Here is a 15,118-nt window from a genome sequence, read left to right as displayed (position 1 = left end):
TCAAGATAATAATAGATTAATTGCCCCAACAGTTTTATCATGTCCCTTTATAATTGTCTTATACTTCTCCCCAGTCTCCTATACCCAGGTAACCATTCATCTGTTTTCTGTTAATAGAGTTTTGCTTGCATGTTACAGAGTTTCATATAAATGGAACCACAGTCTGTATACTTGTTTCACTAGCTTCTTTCACTCAGCATCATTATTTTTATTTTGAGATTCATTTACTCTTCATGTACCAATGGTTCATTCCTTCATAGTGCTGAGAAGTACCTCTTTGTATAGATATACTACAATTTTTTAATTCATTCTCTGTTGATGGACATTTGAATTGTTTCCAATTTGAGGTCATTGTAAATAAAATTACAATGAACATTTGTGTAAAATCTTTGAATGGATATGTGTTTTCATTTCTCTTGGCTAAATACCTAGAAGTAAATTGGCTAGATCACAGGGTAAGTGGATGTTTAACTTTTTAGGAAACTATCAAACTGTTTTTCAAAATGATTTTACCATTTTATATTCCACCAGCAGCGATGGAGAGTTCTGGTTGCTTTATATTCTTGCCAACATTTGATATGACCTGTCTCTTTAATTTCAGCCTTTCTAATATGTGCATAGTACTTCATTCTGGTTTTAGATTGCCTTTCCCTAATAACTAATAATATTAAGCATCTTTTCATGTATTTACTGACCATCTGTATCTTCTCTGGTGACATGTCTTATCCAACATTTTAATTACTTTGTTTTATTATTTATCGAGTTTTAAGAGTTATTTATATGTGTTCTATGTATCTTTTAGCAGATATATGTTTTGTAAAATTTTTTTTATTTCAATAGCTTTCGGGGTACGAGTGGTTTTTGGTTATATGTATTAATTGTATATTAGTTAATTCTGAGATTTTATTGCGCCCATCACCCAAGTAGTGCATGTTGAACCCAATAGGTAGTATTTATCCCACACCCCATTCCTACCCTCTCCTTTCTGAGTCTCTGAAGCCCATTATATTACTTTATATACCTTTCCATACTCACAGCTTAACTCTCACTTATAAGCGAGAACATATCTTGTTTGACTTTCCATTCCTGAGTGATTTCACTTGGAATAATGGCCTCCAGCTCCAATTAAGTTGCCGCAAAAGACATTATTTTGTTCCTTCTCATGGCTGAGTAGTATTTAATGATTTATATATACACCTCATTTTATTTATCTACTCTTTGGTCAGTGTAGACTTAGGTTAGTTCCATATCTTTACAATTGTTAATTGGATTGCAATAAACATATGTGTGCATGGTTTTTTTTTTCATATAATGACTCTTTTTTTTTGGTGGGGGGATAGATACACAGTAATGGCATTGCTGTATTGAATGGTAGATCTACTTTTGATTTTTTTTTTTTTTGAGATGGAGTTTTGTTCTTATTGCCCAGGCTGAGGTGCAGTGGCGTGATCTCGGATCACTGCAACCTCCGCCTCCCAGGTTCAAACGATTCTCCTGCCTCAGCCTCCCAAGTAGCTGGGATTGTAGGTGCCCACCACCATGCTCAGCTAATTTTTTGTACTTTTTTTAGTAGAGATAGAGTTTCACTATGTTAGCCAGGCTGGTCTCAAACGCCTGAGCTTGTGATCCACCTGCCTCGGCCTCCCAATGTTCTGGGATTACAGGTGTGAGCCACCGTGCCTGGCCTCAACAGTGTTTTATAGTTCTCCTTGTACAGACGTTTTATCTTCCTGGTTAAGTATGTTCTTAGGTATTTTTTTTTTGCAGTTAAAAAAGTGATGGAATTTTTTAATTTGATTCTCAGCTTGGATGTTATTGCTGTATAGCTGTGCTACTGATTTGTGTATATTGATTTTGTAACCTGAGATGTAACTAAATTTGTTTATCAAATCTAGGAGTCTTTTGAAGAAATCTTTAGAGTTTTCTAGATATACAATCATATCATAAGTGAACAGTGATAGTTTGACTTCATCTTTTTCAACTTGGATGTCTTTCATTTCTTTTTTTTCCCCTGATTGCTCTGACTAGGACTTCCAGTTCTATATTGAATAGAAGTGATAAAAGTGGGCATCCTTGTCTTGTTCCAGTTCTCAGAGGGAATTTCAACATTTCCCCATTGAGTATAATGTTGGCTGTGAGTTTGTCCTATATGGCTTTTATTACTTTGAGGTAAGTCCCTTCTATGCCTAATTTGTTGAAGGTATTTATTATAAAGCATTGCTTCATATTATCAAATACTTTTTCTGCATCCATTGAGATGATTATATGGCTTTTGTTTTTAAATCTGTTTATGTGATGTATTCCATTTATTGACTTGCATATGTTAAAACATCCCTGTATCCCTGGGATGAAACTCACTTGACCAGGATGTATTATCTTTTTGAGGTGCTATTGGAGTCAGTTAGCTAGTATTTTCTTGAGAATTTTTGCATCTCTGTTCATCAGGGATATTAGTCTGTAGATTTTTTTTGTTTTTTTGTTATGTCATTTATTAGTCTGTAGTTTTGTTGTTATTGTTATATCATTTTCTAGATACTGGCTTCACAGAATGATTTAGGGAGAATTCCCTCTTTCTTTATTTTTGGGAATCATTTCAGTGGGAATAATTGATACTAATTATTCTCTGAGTGTGTGGTATAATTCAGCTCTGAATTCTTCTGGACCTGGATATTTTGTTGTTGGTGGTAATTTCTTTAATTTCTAATTCATTCTCACTGTTACTGGTCTGTTCAGGGTTTCTACTTCTTCCTGATTTAATCTAGAAGGGTTTTATGCTTCCAGGAATTTATCTATTTGCTCTAAATTTTTTAGTTGTGTGTGTAACAGTGATCATAGTAGCCTTGAATAATTTTTTGGCTTTCTCTGGTATTGGTTGTAATACCTCCTGCTTCATTCCTAATTAAGCTTGTTTGGATATTCTCTCTTATTTTCTTGGTTAATCTCACTAATGGTCTATTAATTTTGTTTATCTTTTCAAAAAACCAGCTTTTTATTTCACTTACCTTTTGTATTTTTTTGTTGTAATTTCGTTTAGTTCTGCTCTGATCCTTCCTATTTCTTTCTTTCTGATGGCTTTGGGTTTAGTTTGTTCTTGTTTCTAGTGTTTCTTGAGTTGTGACAATATAGATTGTCAATTTGTGCTCTTTTGGCCTTTTTGATGTAGGCATTTAATGCTATGAACCTTACTTAGTCTTAGCACTACTTTTGCTGTTTCCCAGAAATTTTGATCACTCTGTCACTGTTATCATTCATTTTAAATAATTTATTAATTTCCATCTTGATTTTTACCCAAAAATCATTGAAGAGCAAATTACTTAGTTTTCATGTATTTATATAGCTTTGAGGGTTCTTTTTGGAGTTGATTTCCAGTATTATTTCACTGTGGTCTAAGAAGATACTTGATATGATTTTGATTTTCCTGATTTTACAGAGAACAATTTTACTGATTTATTTATCAGATCTAACAATTTTTAAATGAAATCCTTGGGTTTTTCTAGATATTATACTATGTCAAATGCAATGAAGAATAACTTGACTTATTTATTTCCAATTTGAATGCACTTTATTTTATTATTATTATTTTTTGCTCCTAATTGCACTAACAACATCTTCTGGTATTATGTTATATAAGAGGACTGACAGTGGACATCTTTGTCTTGTTCCAGTCCCTAGGAAACATTCTTTAATTTTTTTCTTGTTCAGTATGATTTTAGTCATGGATCATATATGGCCTTTATCATTTTGGAGAATGTTTCCTCTAAAGTCATTTTGATGGTTTGATGATCTAAAACCATTATAATTTATCATACAGGGATTTGGATTTTTATGGGCTTTTTTTTAGCATGTACTGAAATAATCCTATGATTCTTGGATCTGTTAATACGGTGGGTCATGTTTACTGATTTGCATGTATTGAAACATCCTTCCCTCCTCCCTTGCATGAATTCTGTGTTACCCTAGAAAATTATCTTCTTAATGTATTATTAGTTTGGTTTGCTTGTATTTTTTGAGGACTTTTGCATCTATACTTGTATTAGTCCATTTTGACACTGCTAATAAAGACATACCTGAGACTGGGAAGAAAAAGCGGTTTAATTGGACTTAGAGTTCCACATGGCTGGGGAGGCCTCAGAATCATAACGGAAGGTGAAAGGCATTTCTTACATAGTGGCGGCAAGAGAAAATGATGAAGACATATGAGCGGAAATCTCTGATAAAATCATCAGAGCTCATGAGACTTATTCAATACCACAAGAATGGTATGGGTGAAATTGCCCCGTGATTCAAATTAACTCTCACCACGTCCCTCCCACAAAAATGTGGAACTTTTGGGAGTACAATTCAAGATGACATTTGGGTGGGGACACAGAGCCAAACCATATAATTCTACCCCTGGCCCCTCCAAATCTCATGTCCTCACATTTCAAAACCAATCATGCCTTCCCCAATATTCCTCAAAGTCTTAAATCATTTTAGCATTAACCCAAAAGTCCACAGTTCAAAGTCTTATCTGAGGCAAGACAAGTCCCTTCCACATATGAGCCTGTAAAATCAAAAGCAAGCTAGTTACTTCCTAGATACAATGGGGTTACAGTTACAGATATTGGGTAAATATAGCCATTCCAAATGGGAGAAATTGGCCAAAATAAAGGGGTTACAGGACCCATTCAAGTCCAAAATCCACCAGGGCAGTAAAAATTTAAAGTTCCAAAATGATATCCTTTGACTCCAGGTCTCATATCCAGGTCATGCTGATGCAAGAGGAGGATTCCAATGGTCTTGGGCAGTTCAGTCCCTGTGGCCTTGCAGGGTACAGCCTCCACCCTGGCTGCTTTCATGGGCTGGCAATGAGTGTCTATGGCTTTTCCAGTTGCATGGTCCAAGATGTTTATGCATGTATCATTCTGGGGTCTGGAGGATGGTGGCCTTCTTCTCGCTGCTCCAATAAGCAGTGCCCTGGTGGGGACTCTGTGTGGGGGCTCACAGCACACATTTTCCTTTCACACTGCCTTAGCAGAGTTTCTCCATGATGGTCTCACCCCTGTAGCAAACTTCTGCCTGGACATTCAGGAGTTTCCGTACATCTTCTGAAATCAAGGTGGAGGTTCCCAAACCCCAGTTTTTGACATCCATGTACTGCGGGCTCCATACCATGTGGAAGCTGCCAAGGCTTGAGGCTTCCACCCTCTGAAGCCATGGTCTGAGTTCTACATTGGCCCATTTCAGCCATGGCTGGAGTGGCTGAGATGAAAGGCACCAAGTCTCTAGACTGCACACAGCATGTGGACCCTGAGCCCTGCCTAGGAAACCATTTTTTTCTCCTAGACCTCTGGGTCTGTGATGGGAGAGGCTGCTGCAAAGGTCTCTGACATTCCTGGAAGACATTTTCCCCATTGTCTTGAGGATTAACATTCAGCTTCTCATTTCTAATGCAAATACATGCAGCCAGTTTGAATTTCTCCTCAGAAAATAAGATTTTATTTTCTATTGCATTATTAGGCTGCAAATTTTCCAAACTTTTATGCTCTGCTTTCCTTTCAAAAAGGAATGCATTTAACAGCACCCAAGTCACCTCTTGAATGCTTTGCTGCTTAGAAATTTCTTCTGTCAGATACCCTAAATCATCTCTCTCAAGTTCAAAGTTTCACAAATCTCTAGCCCGGGGCAAAATGCCACCCGTCTCTTTACTAAAACATAACAAGAATCACCTCTGCTCTAGTTCCTAACAAGTTCCTCATCTCTATCTAAGACAACCTGAGCCTGGATTTCGTTGTCCATACCATTTCCAATACTTTTGTCAAAGTCATTCAACAAGTCTCTGTGAAATTCCAAACTTTCCCTCATTTTTCTATCTTCTTCTGAGCCCTCCAAACTGTTCCAATCTTTGCCTATTACCCAGTTCCAAAGTTGCTTCTACATTTTCGGGTATCTTTTCAGCAATGCCCCACCCTACTAGTACCAATTTACTCTATTTTTCTGTTTTCACACTGTTGATAAAGACAAACCAGATACTGTGAAGAAAAAGAGGCTTGGCCAGGCGTGGTGACTCACACCTGTAATCCCAGCACTTTGGGAGGCCAAGACGTGCAGATCATGAGGTCAGGAGATTGAGACCATCCTGGCTAACACGGTGAAACCCCATCTCTACTCAAAATACAAAAAATTAGCCAGACGCCTTGGTGGGTGCCTGTAGTCCCAGCTACTCGGGAGGCTGAGGCAGGAGAATGCCATGAACCCGGGGGGCAGAGTTTGCAGTGAGCCGTGATCGCACCACTGCACTCCAACCTGGGGGACAGAGCGAGACTCTGTCTCAAAAAAAAAAAAAAGAAAAGAAAGAAAAGGAGGCTTAATTAGACTTAAAGTTCCTCATGGCTGGGGAGGCCTCAGAATCAGAGCAGGAGGTGAATGGCACTTCTTACATGGTAGCAGCAACAGAAAATATGGAAGATGCAAAAGTGGAAACCCCAGATAAAACCATCAGATCTCATGAGACTCATTCACTATAATGAGAACAGTATGGAAGAAACAGTCCCCGTGATTCAAATTAACTCCCATAGGGTCCCTCACACAACACATGGAAATTATGGGAGTACAATTCAAGATGATATTTGGGTGGGGACACTGAGCTAAACCATATCAATACTCATCAGTGATATTGGCTTGTAGTTTTATTATTTTGTTATGCCCACGCTTTGTTTTTGTGTAAGAGTAACATTATCCTCATAGAATGAGTTTGAATTATTCCCTTTTTTTTTTTTTTTTTTGAAGAGGTTGAGTCAGATTGGTATTAAGCCATTACATGTTGGGTATAATTCAAAAGTGGGATCATAAGTTTCTGAACTTTTTTATTTTGATGAAAGACATTTTATTACTTCAATAACAGCTTCAATCCCTTGCCCATTATTATTTGTTTGATGTTTTCAACTGCTTTATAGTTCAATCTTAGTAAGTTTTGAGTCCAGAAATTCATATATTTCTTCTAGGTTTACTATTAATTTATCATAACAATTCTAATAGTTTTGTATTATTTTAGTCTCAGTTTTTATGTCTCTTCTTTTTCCATTTCTGATGGTATTTATTTGCATCTTGTCTATGTTTTTCTTGCTTAACTTAGCTAAATGTTTGTTAACATCATTGATCTTTGAAACAAGTCAGGGTCACTGGTCTGGTTGTCTAAGGTGTTATTAGAGCTTGTGATCTCACGACCAAGAAAATTAAGAAGCGTGGATACAAAGGGTGAGGTTGGAGCAAAAATTTAATAACAAAAAAACAAAGCTCTCGGCAGTGGAGAGGGTTCCCTGATGGTTGCCGTGTTACGGTTGTATTCAAAAGCTCTTATGAGGAACTGCTTTCATCTCTGTAACTGAGTAACTTTTCTTATCTATAAAACTGCCTGCATAGTTTCATCTCTGTAACTGAGTAACTTTTCTTATCTATAAAACCGCCTGCATATCTCCCAGTTATTCTCTGTCATTGTGGATATGTCTCCAGGCAAGCACAAAGTGCTGTTTCTTGCGTTTGTATAATGATGGGTTTGTTTTAGGTACACCCCCCTCCTCTCTTTGCAAATTCCCATGGAGCCCACTGTGTACATGTCTGAAAAGGGGAGGACACTTTTTCCTGGGAGCTTACTAATCATACAAAGAGCAAAGGGTTTCTATGCTGGACATTGCATGCCTTGCCTGCTTATCTGTGGCTTATCTGTGCAGGTGCACTGTAGCTGTGATTTTTTTTTTTTAGGCAGGCAGCTTCTGCAGTCTGAGTTTTTCCCCAAGCTGCTCTATTTTTCCTGTAGTTGTGAGTTTTCAGGAAGGCAGAAGTTTTGAGGACCAGCCTTAATTGTTTACTTAACTGATTTTCTCTTTTCTTCTCCATCATCTTCACAAAAAAACAACTTTTTGTTTCATAGATCTTCTGTATTGTGTTTATTTTAGCCTCAAATTTATTTAACTGTGTTCTGGTCTTTATAATTTCTTTCTTTCTATTAGCTTTGGGTTTGGTTTGTTCCTGCTTTTTTAGTTCTTTGATGTATAGTATTAGGTTATTTGAAGTCTTTCAACTTTTTTGATATAGATGTTTGTTACAAGAAACTTTCTTCTTACAGTTTTTTTGGCCATCTTCCATAGATGTTGGTATGCTGTACTTCCATTTTCATTTGTCTCACAAAATTTTTAAATTTTCTTCTTAATAACTTCATTGACATGTTTGTCATTTAGCAGTATGTTTTATTTCCATGTGTTCATGTCTGTTTTCCAGATTCTTCTTTTAATTTATTTTTTGTTTTATTTCATTGTGGTCAGAAAATATACTTCATATGATACTTGTGTTTTTGAATTTGTACAGGCTTGTTTGGTAGCCTATCATAGAATTAAGGGAGACATTTTTTGTGCTAATAAAAAGAATGTCTATTCTACAGCAATTATGTGAAACTTTCTGTATATGTCAGTTAGGCCCTTCATATCTAGTGTGTACTTTAGCTCTGATGTTTCTGTGTTGATTTTCTTTCTGGATAATCTTTCCATTACAGAGAATGGGGTGTTAAAGTCTCCTACTATTGCTGTGTTGCATGCTAGTTTTGCCTTTAGGTCTGTTAATGTTTGCTTTACATGCTTGAGAGCTCAGGTTTTGGTAAGTATAATGACTAAATCTTGCTAAACTGACCCCTTCATTATCATGTAGTTACCGTCTTTGTTTTTTTTTTTTTTTTCCTGTCTGATTTGTAATCTGTTTAGAACTACACCTGTACTTTTCTGGTTTCTAGTTGCATGGAATATATTTTGCCATCCCTTCACTTTCAGTCTATGTATGCCTTTATAAGTGAAGTGGGTTTCTTTAAGGCAGCATGATTCTTTATTCAGCCATTCTATGTCTTTTAACTGAGAACTGAGACAATTTACATCCATTTTTATTATTGACAAGTAAGGCTTACTAGAGCCATTTTGTTGATTGTTTACTGTTTGTTTTTAGACTCCTCTCTTCCTTCCTTCCTGTCTTTCTTTCTAATTAGGTGATTGTCTCTGGTAGTATATTTCAAGTTGTTGCTTTTTAAGTACATCAATGATAGATTTCTTAACTGTGGTTACCAGTAGACTTACAGAAAACCATTTTAGAGATATAGCATGTTATTTTAAAGAGATCACAACTTAGATTGCAAATAAAATTATAAAATAAATAAGGGCAAAAGTCACAGAAAATGTATATACTTTAACTCAATCACCTACCCATTTTGACTCATAGTTATCTTGATTTACATATTTGTATATCATCTGTTTCTTAACCAGTTGCTATAGTTGTTATGTTTTCTGGGATAAGTGAAATGCAGAACACAAATTCAGTACTAGCTTATTCTGGGTTTTTGCAGGTACTCAATTTTACCACTTGTTTTTATACCTTGAAAAGTTACTTTTTGCATGATAGTGTTTTACTCTTTCTGACTGAAGAGCTCCCATTAGCATTTTTTGCAAGATGGGTCTGGTGGTGGAGTCTCAGGACTTTTCCTTAGTTCAGCTAAAGATGGGATCCTTGTCTGTCCCATGGCCACAAAAATTTAGGCTCACAGATGGTTTGAATGTCGAGGACTCTGAAAGGCCAGAGTCCCCCTGCTAGAGTGCTTCCTGCCCAAAGCTTGAATCCCAGCTTCCACACAGAAAGAGGAGGGGCCTGGCTCTTCCCCACTGCAAATGGCACAAACTTGCTGAGGTTCCACCCCAGTGAACATTCTTCTCAGTGTTCAAGCTGTTTGGAGATTCTCCGGGGACCCCCTCCTACCTGGCTGTCTCTTTCCCCCTTGTAAAGAAGTACATCTGAATGCTATTTGAAAGAGCATAAGGAAGATCAATCTTTACTGCCTCCTGCTGACAAGGGGTGCTGTTTTTGGGAAATGGTGGTCAGAGCTCACTCACAGGCCTATCTAAGAGTTCCCCCAGCAGAAAGGGCCATTGTCAGAGACTCTGCTTGCATTATTGTTTGGAGTTTGATGCCCTGAAGGCAAGAACAGACAAACTAGGTTATTAGAAAACATGTATCAAAATGAAACAAGGGGAGGAGTAAGGATAGCTCAAAAATTCTGAGGCCTTTTATCACTTTGCACAGGGAGAGAAAGGCCAAAAGCCAGACTGGTAAAATACCCTTTTGCTGGCATGTTGGTCTTCTGGGTTCCCTTTTTCTGGGCCCAATCTTTAGCCAACCAGCTTAAGGTTTGGAAAGTTAACTCTTTCCAGTTTGGAAGATGCATCTGAGGGGAATGTCCCAGAATACGGAGACATAATTACCTATCCGTGAAGAGAGAACAGAGGAGAAGAAAGGAAAAAGAAGGCACCTTTTAAAGAAGTCCCAGGGGGTCAGGATGCATTCAAAATGGGTACAGACTGAAGGTGAATGGCTACTCACCTAGGAAGAGGGTGGCAGGTGTCCCTAGTTCTCTTCTCTTTCTAGCAGATACCTGGGGTACATGAGGGAGAAAGAGCATCCTCTTTTCTTCTTCCGTCCTTGCTTCCCCGAGTGCTGGTAATCTTGGTATGTGCTGGTAATCTTGGTATGTGCTGAAACGGGTGTCAAAGCAACATGCACCCATGAACCAGTGGGGCCTAGGGGGTGAGAACATTCACTCTTACCCACATACACCCTATCTCCCCTGCTTTCAGTAGTCTGGGAGTCCCTAGACCTCATCTATGCCATGGATACTAACAAGGCTTTTATCCATGAAACAGGGAGCTTGGGCTTCACTTAATTGGCAGGAAACAGCCACACTCACCTGCACTGTGCATTTTGTTGCACAAAGTAGGGGCTTATACTGCCTTAGGGACTGACTCTTTTTCAGGTTTGATATCTGCATGTTTTCCTTGGCCTGGCTCTTATAAAACCCCACCCAGGAACTGGGTTTTCTCCTGCCTGTCTGCGTGTGTGTTATGTGTAATGTCTGCAGAAAGAGCTCTAAATGATTTTGGCCTAAAAAAGACAAACACTTGCATCTAATATTTTTTAAAGAGAAGTCAAAAACTGTGGTACCGTTCAGTTCACGTGACTTTAATCTTTGAGAAATAGGAAGAGGCTTAAAGATTAATGGTAAAAAGCAGATGTCATTACAGTGTAAATAGGTGGACTAAATAACGCAATGGCGTCTTTGTCCATCTCAGGGCCACGAAAATTTAGGCTGGCAGACGGTTCGACAGGTGAGTAAAGCAGGGTTTTATTGGGTGAAAAGGAAAAAAAAAAAGGGAAACAGGTATCTTCCACAAGGCCGGAGACCCCTGCCAGAGTGCTTCCCACTAGCAGCTTGAATCCCAGGTTCCACATGGGATATTTGCCGGGCTCCTCCCTGTTGCAAACAGTGCAAAATTCCTGAGGTTCCACCCCAGTGCACATTCCTCCCAGTGCACAGGCTTGTTGGAGATTCTCTGGGGACCTCCTTCTCCTCTGACTAGCTCAGTGGTCAATTCTATGTTTTGTTTGCCTGGTAAATACTTCATCTCTCATTTGTATTTGATTGATAATTATTTTTGTTTCAGTATTTTTTGGTGGCATCCTTTTGTGTTGAGCACTTTGAAAACATCATTCCAGTCCTTCCTGGTCTGTATAGTTTCTTTTGGGAAGTCTATCTCCATAAATATTGGAGCTGTTTTATATGTTATTTGCTTTCACTTGCTGATCTCAATCTTTTTTTTTAATGTATTTATTTTTTTTTGTCCTTTGTGACTTTGATTATTTTGTTAATTGGGGTAGTCTTATTTGGGTTTGCATTGTGTTCTAAGACCTTTCTGTACCTGGACATTTTATGTTTCTCAAGTTTTGAGAAGTTTTTTGTTACTATTTTTTTGAATGAGCTTTCTACCCTTGCTCTTACTCACATCTCTCTTGAACACCAATAATTCTTAGATTGGGTCTTTTGAAGTAATTTTCTATATTTTGTAGGTGGCACTTGCTTTTTTATTCTCTCTTGACTTTTTAAAAATAAAATAACGAGTCTTAGAGCTCACAGATTCTTTTCTGGGCTTGGATCATTCTGTGGTTTAAGACCTCTAATGGATTTTGAATTCAGCAAATGCATTTCTTAGTTTCAAGATTTCTGATTGATTTCTATGTATTATTTTAACTTTTTTGTTAAATTTTTCGGATAAATTTCTGAAATAACTTCCTGTGTTAACTTAGACATTACTAAGGTTTCTTAAAACTGCTATTTTGTATTCTGCGTCAGAGAGCTCAGAAATTGGGTTATCTTATTAGTGTCAATCACTGGATTTTTGCATTGTCCTTTTGGAGAGGTCCTGGTTCCCTGTTCTCTGTTGTTTCTTGTGAATATATGCATGCCTTTGCATTGAAGGATTATTTGTTCCATTTTTTTCTGTCTTTTTTTAATGGAATACATTTGCTTAGAAAATCTTTACCGAAAAGTCACTGCATTCACTTTAGTTCTAGGTGACATGTTAAGCCCAGGTTTACCTCAGCTCATGTGAATGATTAGAGCTCTGCCTGTCCCAAGTGATGGGGGTTCCAAATGGATTATCCTGGAAGTGTGAGAACACTGCCTAAGGGCTTGTTCCCAGTATACCTAAAGAACTTACATCCTACAGCATGCTGTTGCTAAGCAACTACTGATTTGATGTCAACTTTTGGCTGAGTTACGGAGAAGAGTTTCCATGTCTAGGAGGTTGGTAGTCCTGCCTCTCTTGTTTGTCTCTGCCTGTCCTCAGGAATGTTTCTCCCTTCATGCACTCATAATATTTCCACTGGGTTAAGGAAAGACAGGTCTACCAGGGAACTTGACAAGATGGGGAAGCTTAGTGACCATATCAGTTTGTCTTTCTCTCATTTATATAAAAATTACTTGACATTGAGTAATTTATAAAGAGGCTTAATTGCCTCACATTCTGTATGCTGTACAGGAAGCATAGTGGCTTCTACCTCTCAGGAGGCCTCAGGAAGCTTACAATCATAGTGGAAGGCAAAAGGGCAGTCACCTCATATGGCCAGAGCAAGAGGAAGGGAGTTGTAGGAGGTGCTACACGCTTTTAAACAAACAGATCTCTTGAGAATACTGTTACAAGAACAGTACCAAAGGGATAGTGCTGAATCATTCATGAAAGATCCACCCGATGATCCAATCGCCTCCCAGAAAACCCATCTCCAACACTGGTGATTACAACTGAAAATGAGATTTGGGTGGGGACACAGATCCAAATCATATTGTAAACCATGAATTGGAGATAGATATTCTGCATTTTTGGTGCAGAGCAGAGTTGCAAGTTAGGGGCATTATTAATGTAGACATAGATGTATAATTCTCCTACCTACTGTCTACTCAGACTTTTTCTACTTTTATGACACTGGGAAATGTGTTATCCTCTTAATTAAGCTTTTGGTTGTTGTGGTGTAGATCTCAGTGCCATATGTTTGTTTTGTTTTGTTTTGTTTTGCATGAAGAAAAAAAGGCTGCTTGTCTCTACTCTGCCATTTTGGAACCAGAAGTCTCTTGCTCCGTATATTCTTAATAAACGTTTCTTATCAGATATATGAATTAGAACTTTTTAAATTCTACATATCGTCATTACACTTTTTTGATGGTGTCCTTTCAAGAACAAACATATTCATTTATAAGAATATCAGTTTATCCATTTTAACTTAGTTTTTTGTGACTTTGTTGCCTTGTCCTAGAAACCATTGCCAAATTGAAGGTAGAAAAGATTTACTTTTTCTATTCTGGGTTTTGTACTTCTATTTGTTAACTTTGGGTTGTTGATGTATTTTAAATTAGTTCTTTATGTGTTGTCAGGGAAAGTGTATCTTGTTTTCTTTGGCCTTTGGATAATCAGTATCCCAGAAGTATTTGTGGAAAATATTGTTGTTTTCCTATTCAATAGTTTGACGTCTTTCTCAAAAATTGTCACCATTGTGTAAAAGGATTTCTGGATTCTAAAATTTGTTCCATTTATTTATATGGTGATCTGTGTTCCTGTGTCACACTGTTATAACTATTGTTGATATGTTGTTGGTTGAAAATCGGAAATGCAAGGACTAAATTATTTTTCAAAATATTACTGGTTATTGAGATTATGCCACTGCACTCCAGCCTGGCCACAGAGCAAGACTCTGTCTCAAAAAAATTACTCAACATTACTAATCATCAGAGAAATGAAAATCATAAAAACCCCTATAAGATACCATCTCCCACTAGTCAGAATGAATATTATTAAAAAGCATAAAATGACAGGTGTTGGCAAGATTAGGGAGAAAAGAGGATGCTCATACACTGTTGGTGGGAATGTAAATTAGTTCAGCCACTGTAGAAAGCAGTTTGAAGATTTTTCAAATAACCTAAAATAGAATTACCATATTACCCAGCAATCCCATTACTGGGTATATACCCAAAGGACTGTAAGTTGTTCTACCAGAAAGACACATGCACACCTATGTTTATCAACAGCATCACAGTACTATTCATAATAGCAAAAACATGGAATCAATCTATATGCCCAACAATGGTGGCCTGGATAAAGAAAATATGGTACACATATAAATGATGGAATACTATGCAGCAATGAAAAAAAACAAAATCATGTCTCTTGAGCAATGCAGATGCAGCTGGAATTCATTACCCTAGGCAAATTACCACCAGAAAGGAAAACCAAATACCACGTATTCTCAGTTGTAAGTGGGAACTAAACATTGAGTACCTATGGACAAAGAGAAAGAAATAATAGGCAATGGGAAATATGTGAAAGTGTAGAATGAGAGATCTATGAGAATCAAAAAACTACCTACCAGGTACTGTATTTACTATCTTGGTGATGAAATAATTTTTACACAAAAACCCTGTGACATGAAATATACTCATGAAGAAGTTGACGCTTTAACCTTCTGAACCTAAAGTAAAATTTAGAGGAGGAAAAATGAAATGCTCTCACAGATAAATCCAGAAATAATTTTTTTGTTTTAGCTATTTGGTAATCTCTTAAACCAGTCAAGTTGACACATAAAATTAACCATCATAGTTGTGCAATTATTTTTTGTGGCATTTATATTGTGCAATATATTTTATGGCATTTTCAGTGCAATTGTATTATTTTATATTGGATAATCAGAATTATGTAAATATATTGATTTTTATATATCAATCTTTTAT

General features: G+C 37.2%; 1 pseudogene; it reads right to left on the bottom strand.

Moving 5' to 3' along the window:
* Positions 1–10,834, bottom strand: part of LOC461288 (UDP-glucuronosyltransferase 2B17-like) — a 34,207-nt pseudogene extending 23,373 nt beyond the window's left edge.
* Between the last annotated feature and the right edge of the window lie 4,284 nt (positions 10,835–15,118).

This window comes from Pan troglodytes, chromosome 3 (assembly GCF_028858775.2).
Source record: "Pan troglodytes isolate AG18354 chromosome 3, NHGRI_mPanTro3-v2.0_pri, whole genome shotgun sequence".
NCBI lineage: Eukaryota > Metazoa > Chordata > Mammalia > Primates > Hominidae > Pan > Pan troglodytes.
Note: the sequence above shows the minus strand (reverse complement) of the source record. Positions and strands in the feature narration are given on the sequence as shown.